We start from the raw sequence: 10,714 nt of genomic DNA, 5'->3' as shown, positions 1-10,714 counted from the left end.
TTTCTGATACATTACATGGCTTACTTTTATTTTCCTGCATAAGTAAAATCAGGATTCTGCCTCTTCTGCCATTCATTCCAATTAGACTGGTTTGGATTTCTCCCTGAACAATATGGCTGCCATCTTTAACGCATTTTGGAACTTTGAGGGTCTATGACATAGCCTTAAGTCTTCTTGGGTATGATGCTAAAAGCTTGGCCCACCTGTATTTGCGGAGTTTCTCCCATTCTTCTCTGCAGATCCTCTCAAGCTCTGTCAGGTTGGATGGGGAGCGTTGCTGCACAGATATTTTCAGGACTCTCCAGAGAGAAAGSAACCCTYTCAATGTACTGCAGTCATACTGCTACCATCTCTAAAGGCAGTGCCAAGACAATTGGCGTGTCATGCTCATTCAAACATGGCCTGTAGAATGTACTGTAGGTAGGATTCTAGATGGCTATAATTACTGTGTGTGTCTATCATCTTTCATAGGACAACACAGGGACTTTGGATGCTTATAAAAGGCTCTCAGTATCATTCATGATAGATGGTTATAGGGAGCCAGCAGATAATACATTATTTCCATAATCCTAATATAATACTGTATATAACATCATATATCATCAAATCATTTCTAATAATAATACATTTCATCACGACAGAACCTTTCAATGTCACTCTTTTTGTTGGCTCTCTTGGAGCCTGATACTGACAGCTGTGGAAGCAACTGTTGTTTTCTGTGAATCTATTTGTATAACCGGTGACAGTGACACTATTCTCATATTTACATACGGTCTCTGTTGCTTGTTGTCCAAGGCAGGTAAATGATGTGGTGAGGTGTATTCACATGAGGTATTAGTCCTTTGATCCTATTTCATGCTTTTAAAATGACCAAACATGTACCAACGTTTATGAAATAATCAATTACCACTACTACTACTACTACTACTACTACTACTACTACTACTACTACTACTGTATCACCATGGCTTACAATACATTTTACATATAGCACGATCCACTGTGTTATTCTAGCATGACTCAACAAAAAGAGAGATGTGTGTCAGTGCATTAATGTCATGGTATTGTTGTCAGATAACAGATCTCTGTAATGTGTTGCATGGAGAAGACATGTTAAGCTCCAGAACCATCTTACTGAATAGATACTGTCATCAGTCACATTCAATACATTCCACTAGGTGTCTCATCAGTGCCATTATTCACTATATTTACGTCAATAACAGTGGTAGTAGCAGAGACGGAAGAGGAAGCGGGACACCTCACTCACTCCTTTTTTCTGCTTCATATACAGTCAGTCAATGAACTAAGCAGACCAGACCCAGCTGTTATCACATTGGTGTCTATGGGAGAGCCAGACAGGAACTGTGACCATTTCTTTCAATGGTAAAGTGTCTGAGTAAGACCTTCATTTATCCACCATCTTTGGTAGTAGTTGGCAGTTRGGCAATGCACAGGTTTGCACAATTTCAGAGGTCAGCAAAAYCTTCCCCCACATTATCTATGATGTGGCTGAGAATGTGTTTCAGTTAAAAGGAGACATATTTATAAATAGTTTGGCGCGTTCATGTTTTCCCCATGTATTTAGTAATGAATTTCTCCAAATATATTGTTGTTCTTTTRCAATTTTACSAGTATGATGAGTATTTACTGTGCGCAAGTCCAATCATGTGTCGAGGAAATGTTTGGTCAAGTTATTGGTGCATTTAACTTTAATATTTAAATGCAGTAATTTKCACGTTTGCAATCCTCCAAGTGGATATGATGTTCAGGTGGACATGAACACTCGCTACACTTACAGAAATACATTTAGTTTATTTCCATATAGAAATGTTTCCTTTATTTGTKYTTTGTYRATCTCTGCTCCATGTCTGTCAGTGTCTGTCATGTCTGTGGGTAATGTGAGCTCGCGCCTCAGTGCACATAGACATACAGTACGTGGCCTGCACACCACGTTTGGGAGTCAGTAATGTTTAAAAAATGTAAACCATTGTTCACTTCATGTCCTGTGATGAAATATTATGATTCATTCTGATTTAGACACATTTAGGGATGTGAAAATTGCCTTTCACATTAAAAACCAGTTTAGTGGTTGTACTTGCCAGTTGGGTATTGGTCGGGTCCTGGGTGGGGCCAAGTGCATAATGTACCTGTTTGAGGTCCTGTGAGACAGATTAGATGTGGTTTCTCTCAGTCTTGCCCTCTACCTATAGATAGGACAGGTTAAACCTGATACAGAGGCTATTCCTTTTGGGCTGTGGCCTGTGTATATTTAGTAAATCTAGGCTGATATATTGTATTTCTATTATATGGCGCCTTCACTGTTGGATCAACAAGAACTGTTAATACATTTACACTTTGAGCACGTCAACCTGCCTTGCTTCCTGCAACATTGTTGCCCTTACAACTGCTACCAGGTCCCTATTCTACACATGTTTGGAACCTTTTTGACCATTCAAAACAAAGGATGGACCACTTAATTCAGTTGTTTGTGTGTATGCCTCTCAAGACATAAAATGCTGTGCACAAAGCCTGAGAAACTTTACACTGGTTTGTTATAGTTACCACAAACCAACAACCCTGCTCAAACAGAGAGGAGTTGAGTGGTTATGGTTTGATCTCTTCCTCTTTAGCAGTGAGGGTTTGTGAAGGAGGGTGGTGTGTGTGAAGCTGTTTTTTCCCCTGTGGTCAGAGAGAGACAAATTGAGAAATGGTTGTCAATGTCAAAACTTGTCAAAACCTAGATGTTGGGCTGATGAGTAGGCCTATACATGAAAAGGTGTGTGGGGCTTTCTGTGTTTATCAGAGAGATGGATGCAATGTTATTTTAGCATACAGTATACTGTAGTTCACTTGTCATATTATTTCTCCTTTACATTTAATCTATCACTGACAGTGGCGTCTGAGCCGTTTAAGATGAGGGAGGAATTTCTTTACTTATGAGCATGGCCTTATTTCTATACAGCATATTGGATGACTGGCATTCATATCCATTCACCCAGGTCAATATAACAACGATAGGTTTAGCTACTACATATACAAACATTTTTTCCATCATGAGGTTTGCTACATACATTTGTGACAGACACACTCTGCCTAATCTAGTTGATCTAGGGTGTTGATCATTAATTCACAGTTGCAAACAAGAGTTTCTATTGGACGAATTCAGGTATGTTTATCCCCGTTTGCTCCCGTTTAAGAAGTTTTTCAACAGAATCGGGGAATGAATACACCCTGATCATGTGCAAACATGGGTCACTTTCATAGCAGCCACTTGTATTCCTCTTGCATCTATGCGCTCTCCTCCTCTCACCTTTTCTCTTCGCTTGTGGACTTCAATGCACAACACATCAGTTGTATGTGACAAGGCAAAAAAAAAATTACAAGCCAAAACATGTCATAAACCGCTACACACAGCTACATTGTTGTAACCATATTGTTGTAACCTATATAAACAGCCACACTAACATTTAGTGGCCGCTGCCAACATACTGACTCAACTCCAGCACTTAATAATGGGAATGATGAAATTATGTAAAAATTTATCAATAGCCACTTTAAACCATGCCACTTAATATAATGTTTACATACCCTACATTACTCATCTATAATTGTATATGTATATACTGTACTCTATATTATCTACTGCATCTTGCCATCTTTATGTAATACATGTATCACTAGCCACTTTAAACTATGCCACTTTATGTTTATATACCCTGCTTACTCATCTCATATGTATTTACTGTATCTCTATACCACTAGCATCTTGCCTATGCCGTTCACTCATTCATATATCTTTATGTACATATTCTTATCCCTTTACACTTGTGTGTATAAGGTAGTAGTTGTGGAATTGTTAGGTTAGATTACTTGTTGGTTATTACTGCATTGTCGGAACTAGAAGCACAAGCATTTCGCTACACTCACATTAACATCTGCTAACCATGTGTATGTGAAAAAAAATTGATTTTGTGATTAGCTAAAGTAACGTGATAGTCAACATAGCTAATAGAACTAAAGCTCAGTAAACCTGCTTCAATCATGCAGTAACGTTACAGTGTACAGTCAGTAAGCAGTTTAGCGATTACACCAGCTGCCCCGGTGGCAATAATTAGTTAAAACCAAAAGTTTATCTTGAATTGGAAGAGTTCTAGTCATAGCCAGCTAGCTAACATAGCATCCCTCTGTTTGAGCAGGGTGTTTCAGTAGGCTAAACTACCTAGCTGCATTTGCTAGCTAAGTAAGTGAAAAAAATGTAAACTAAATTTCTCTGTCTCGCTCTTGCTTCTCCTTAATTTTGGAAGAAATTAATTTGTTCAAAACTGTTCAACTATTGTCTTTCTCTCTTTTTGAGTCAATTACTCACCACATGTTATGCACTGCAGTGCTAGCTAGCTGTAGCTTATGCTTTCAGTTCTAGATTCATACTCTGATCCTTTGATTGGGTGGACAACATGTCAGTTCATGTTGCAAGGACTCTGATAGGTTGGAGAACATCCTCCAGAAGTTGTCATAWTTACTTTGTAAGTCTATGGAATGGGTTGGAACCATGAGCCTCCTAAGGTTTGTATTGAAGTCAATGTACCCTGAAGACGACGGAAGCTAGCCGTCCTCTGGCTACACCATGTGCTACCCTACAGAGTGCTGTTGAGACTACTGTAGACCATTGCGAAACAGTGTGTTTTAAACAATTATTGGTAACATGAATATATTTAATATTATTTTATCTAAAAAGGATCACTTTTTAAATGTTTTAAAATATGTATTTGTATTAAATTAACTGAGGAGGATTGTCCTCCCCTTGCTCCCCTGAGGAGCCTCCACTGCAGTCTGATAACTAATTTCCTGTGTTATTCCTCTGAACAGTTGACAGACCTGCCTTGTAACCAATAATCTTCACACACAGCTAACTTCTAAATAGCTCCTAAACCATGAAGTCAACCCTTTGACACCTCTCCACCTCTCCTACTGACATTAAAGATTCTACTGAAAATGTAAACATGACCGGGTATGGTCAATGCAATGTTCCCTTTTGCACAAATATAATTTTATCATCAATGCTCCTTCCTCAGATCATTACTTTAGTTTTGTTAGTTCTCTCTTCCACCAACAATAAGACCACAGTGTTGCTGTGTCTGCTCCTTTTACAGAAAGAGGAAGTTGAGTCAAGATGAACATGACATCAGATGCACATTTTTTCTGTTTCTCTTTAAGGATCTGTAGCTTTCTAATTCTGACAAAGACCCATTTGTGTCACAGCCACAGGAACTGTAGGGTTCCGGTCGGTCCAGATGAAACGCTGGTGTCTTCAGTCACTCACAAGGGCTTCAGAATGGAACACAGTTCATTTATTGGACGAGAGATTGTTTCATTAATAGAATATGAAGTATGTCAACCATGCACAATACATATGGCATCAGATGATGACTTTTGTTGGTTATAGTGTTTACAGAGGAATGGAGTTGAAGGTCATTCAGGTTATAATTGATTGTTGCATGAGCCTGAGAAACATCACACATCTATATACATTGTGTAGTTTTTTACCAAATATATTTTTAGATTCAATAAAATTGTATAGTTTTGGTCTTCTAGCTCAATTCCTGTTCTCAGTCTGTCAATGTAATTTAGTCAGTTCTCTCTGTTTTTCTCCCTCTTTAACTCTCTCTCTTTTCTCACTCTCTCTATTTCTCTTTTCTTGCTCTCTCTATTTCTCTTTCTCTTCTCGTTCTCCCTCTCGCTCTCTTTCTGTGTTTAAGTGCTTTGTGCATTTTTCATCTGTGGAACACTCAAGGTGAGAAAATAATCAGAATGTATTTTTCTGCATTTCATACTCTAACCCGATACCCCACACACACATGGTCACAACTGAACATTCAAGTTCTGAGAAACCTTCTTTAAGAGAGTCATTTGAAATAAGCTACTTGTATCGTGCTAGTTAGTAATGTATAGCATGTGTCTAATCTGCAATATCTATGTTTCAGCCCTGTTCAGCTATACTGACAGTAAATATCAACTTATTTTAGAAGAAATAGGAGGAATTATTATAAGAAAAGTGCAAGGGTGCCAATATATTTGGCAGCAACTTGTGTACACCTAAAATGTACTTTTATCAAAACTCTACAACAACAGCTGAACTGTTGGAAATGAATCCACAACGTGATGTACAAATAATGTTCAAAATCTGATTCATTTGATGCAATTGATGCTCTTCTCTCACAGCTCTTTCAAAGCGACAGTGAGTGACATACAGGGGGAGGAGACGACTGGAACTACAGATGGTATAAGAATAGTCAGTCAGTGATCCCCTTTTAACACAAAGCCTGAGTACAGAATCAGTCCTGTCTACATGTCTAACAGTGGTCATATACCTGTGACGGTGTAAAGGGAAACAATGTCTCCACGATCATGATGCTGTACAATTGATGTGACTGGTAAGTATATCTAATCATGTAAACGTTCCATGGGCAACGAGAATACTTTCTTAGATTGAAAGTTTTAAACGTGTCCTCTGCCTAATCACAGATCACCACAACCTGTCCTGAGTATCTCTCTCAGTGGCTGAACCCTGGAGACTCAGTATCTGAGGTGAAGTTGACAAGACTCTACAGGCTGGAGGTTCTCCTGGTACAGGACTGTTCCCTACAGAGCTGGGTTATCCCTCCCTATCAGACAATCTTACTCTCTACAGCCCCTATCTGACAATGTGACTACTGAAGACTCCTACACTCTGATCCCTGCTGGTCCTACTCCTACAGGAGGATATGTGTGTAGAGCTGGGAGAGGAGACCCAGTCTATGACACACTCTACAGTGAACCTCAGTTTCTCTGGTCAGGAGGTAACTAACTGCATTGAAACATATTTAAGTCTCCTCGTGTGTATAATATATATTATTAACTAAAGGTTTGACTCTGTCTCTCTTTGTTTCAGATCTGCACCCCTCAGTGTCTCTCAGAATAAGTCCCAACACAACTCAACACTTTAGATCAAAGCTCTCTCACTGAGCTGTGAGGAAAGGGGAACTCTACTGGATGGAGACTGATGAGATACAAGAGAGAGGAGTAGAGTCAGGGTGTGTCTCTAACTGGGGATCAATAACAGGTCCACTTTGTACCATCAGCCACATAACACATGTCACAGTGGAGTGTTCTGGTGTGAGTCTGGATCAGGAAGTACAGTAATGCTGTCACATCACAGTGATGGTATGTTTATTGGCACAACATGTCAATATTACCATTTCTGCAGTCATCATCGTACGATTACACTATTAGGTATGTTCATTAGTGGACCGTGATAACGGGGTGATAGTCTAGCAGTTGAGAGTTACAGTAATGTTAACTAACTTTATGTTAAACAATCTCTGTATTTGCAGTTAGTAGTAGGGTTCATTTGGTCATGAGTTTGCTGATTCTCTGATAATGGTGATTGTGATGACCTCCCGTTGCCAGATTTGCGTTTTTACAGTTTGTTATAGATGGATTATGTGTATACACGTGGAGGAGGACGCTTCAACCCATCCCTTGACGCCTGGACTACAAACTCTGTGACTCTTTTCTAAAAACTCTGGAGCAACCAAGCCACTCAAACATCAAGGCTGATATCTACAAGATGGAGTACTCATCAGAATGAGACCACAGGAGAGATGACCATCCCTGCAGTATCCAAGTCAGATGAAGATTCTATAAGTGTAACTCTGATCAAGGAGATTCACCAGAGACCTGGGTGACTGTGAGAGGTGAGAAACTATGGCTCAATGTTGTCTTGATGGTAAAACATGTTTTTTGCTAGTCCTCCATGTTCTGTTGTCTCCATCTCTCAGCTCAGGGTGCTTTGTGGGTCTACTGGTGGCATCTCCCTTTTTACTGGTGTCCATCGTGCTGACGGTGAAATGCTGCAGGGCTCGAGGTGAGAACTTTCTTTCAGTGTCTCTGCAATCAGTTTATCCAGCTGGAGATTCTCCTTCTTTATGGCATGCTTTTATTCACTGTTAGACTAATGTGGAATGAAATGGTTCATTTCAAATGTTAATAGACAAAGTGCCCAGGGGCAGCTATTTCTGTTAAATGTCTTTTTATGGAAGCTTTTCCTCACAAAAGGCAAAATAACCTTTTCATTACTTCTGATGGATTACAGTTTAAAGAGCAGTTTGATCATTAACCTCTAATGCTACTCTCTGTCTGTTTTCTCCCTGTAGGTTTGTGTTCAACAGTCAGATCTCCTCCAGACCAGATACGATCTGATGATGTCATCGACAGACTGAATCATCCGTGTGATATAACAGTATGAACTGTAAACAGAACAACAATTTTTATGATTTTGACATTGCCTTGCCATTGATATATATGATACTGTTTACTGAGTTTAATATCACTGAATGGAATTTCACAAATGCTTAATGTTATGGTTTTGTAAGTACATTTTTTTGCTTTTGGTGTCTCATATGCTTTTCTTTGTTATTGTTGTTGGTCTTGCATTTTCTTGAAATATTACAATTCTTTCTTCATTTCAGATTGTTAATTAAACAAGAGTGTAGTGCCTGTTTATGTTAAAAGTGGAATTTGCTGTATTTTTTTATGTTGTTATGACATAAACAGGTGCATACAGTACATTCGGGAAGTATTTAGACCCCTTGACTTATTCTGAAATGGTATAAAAAAACCCATAAACAAGAAAACAGGTTTTTAGACATTTTAGCAACAATTCTTTTTTTACTGAAATATACATTACAAGGTATTCAAACCTTTACTCAGTGCTTTGTGTTGTGAAAAATATTAAATCAAATACTACTCAGATACTGGAGCTTGTGAATTCAATTGAGTTTAATTGCGGAGTGCAACAAAGCCGAGCACTCCATGGAAGTACTGCCTTATTCTTAGTGCTTGGCTTTTATACATTTTTCCTTTACATAACGGCATCACTCCATTTGCTTTGTTACATAGTTTCCATTCTCTTATTGGCTCAGATATTGGGGCATAGATTCTATTGGTGACGTGACATGCATACCATTTAGCTAATGTTCCTGTCCAAAGGTCTTTACAAGTTCAGACCTACATTATCAACGTATGCTTAACTTGTGTCCAGTAGCCTTCACATGATCAGATATGCTCCAGACCAGTCACGTCTTGGTAGTTTACCTTGCCTCATCTACACAGATTCTGCTTAGTTCTCTTCTTTACATGTCCAATGGTCAATTCGATGTTGATCTAGCTTGGACACTCACATAGGTTTAGCTTCATTCTGCTTACATATTGCATTATTTCTTCTACTTCAAGAGACAGTATAGGTTACTGAAATCATCCGATGACTGGAAAATCTCCAACATTTGTTTTAGCATCTTTGGCAGCGATTACAGCCTCGAGTCTTCTTGGGTATGACGCTAAAAGCTTGGACACCTGTATTGGGAAGTTTTCTCCATTCTTCTCTGCAGATCTCCCAAGCTCTGTCAGGTTGGATGGGGAGCATCGCTGCACAGCTATTTTCAGGTCTCTCCAGAGATGTTCGATCGAGTTCCATTCCGGATCTGGCTGGGCCACTCAACGACATTCAGAGACTTGTCTCGAAGCCACTATTGCATTGTCTTGTGTAACAGTAAACTTTAGACCTCCCCTCGCCCCGACACGGGCGCGAAACCAGCTGAACAATCAACCAATCACCCAGAAGCATCTTACCATCGCTCCACAAAAGCCGCGGCCCTTGCAGAGCAAGGGGAACCACTACTTCTAGGTTTCAGAGCAAAGTGACGTAACCGACTGAAAGGCTTCTGCGCGCACCACCGCTAACTAGCTAGCCATTTCACATCCGTTACATTGGCTGTGTACTTAGTGTCGTTGTCCTGTAGGAAGGTGAACCTTTGAACCAGTCTAGGTCCTCAGGTTTTCTTAAGGATCTCTCTGTACTTTGCTCGTTCTCTTTCCCTTGATCCTGACAGTCTCCCAGTCCCTGCCTCTGAAAAACATCCCCACAGCATGATACTGCCACCACCATCTTCACCGTATGGATGTGTTGTTCCAGACGTGTGCTTGGCTTTCAGGACAAAAGAGTTCAATCTTGGTTTCATCAGACCAGAGAACCTTGTTTCTCATGGTCTGAGAGTCCTTTAGGTGCCTTATGCAAACTCCAAGGGCTGTCATATGCCTTTACTGAGGAGTGGCTTGGTTATACTTGATTGGCCGCCTATTATAACTATTTGGAACTATAGTTTTATTAACTAAATTAATGCATATTTCTATATACATATATACTGTCTATGTAAGTATATTATTTACGTAGTTGTTATAGGAGCCAGATGAGTGTTCCACTATGTAAGTGTAATGGAGAAGGTGTGTTGTATTTTGTATTCATTTTCATATATAAAAAAGTGATACCAAATTTCCTACATCATTGTATTGATTTTAAATAACATTTGATGTTAGGGCATATTTTTTACTGTCTGTATTGCCGAGTTGAAACAATCATTTAATAATAAGAAAATTCCTATTCATTTATTATTATGCAAAGCAACACACTAACAAAATCTCTATGCACCACAAGTGCAGTCAGTCTTCTGTAAACCACTTCAGATGACTTCTACTGATATGAACCCATACAGAAGTGTTCCATGTCTGTACTATTATGATGAGATAGAGAGAGGAAGGAATAAGAGGGCGAGACCAGTACTGAGGGTTATGTGTTGCTATGGGACCATGACATATTAGTATCTATATTGTCTGTAAGAAA

General features: G+C 39.3%; 1 pseudogene; it reads left to right on the top strand.

Annotated features, from left to right (window-relative positions):
- The first annotated feature begins 7,178 nt into the window (after positions 1–7,178).
- LOC112070415 (low affinity immunoglobulin gamma Fc region receptor II-like) overlaps positions 7,179–10,714 on the top strand; it is an 8,038-nt pseudogene continuing 4,502 nt past the window's right edge.

This window comes from Salvelinus sp. IW2-2015, unplaced genomic scaffold, assembly GCF_002910315.2.
Source record: "Salvelinus sp. IW2-2015 unplaced genomic scaffold, ASM291031v2 Un_scaffold1316, whole genome shotgun sequence".
NCBI lineage: Eukaryota > Metazoa > Chordata > Actinopteri > Salmoniformes > Salmonidae > Salvelinus > Salvelinus sp. IW2-2015.
The sequence above is the reverse complement of the archived record's forward strand: the minus strand, read 5'-3'. Positions and strand labels throughout refer to the sequence as shown.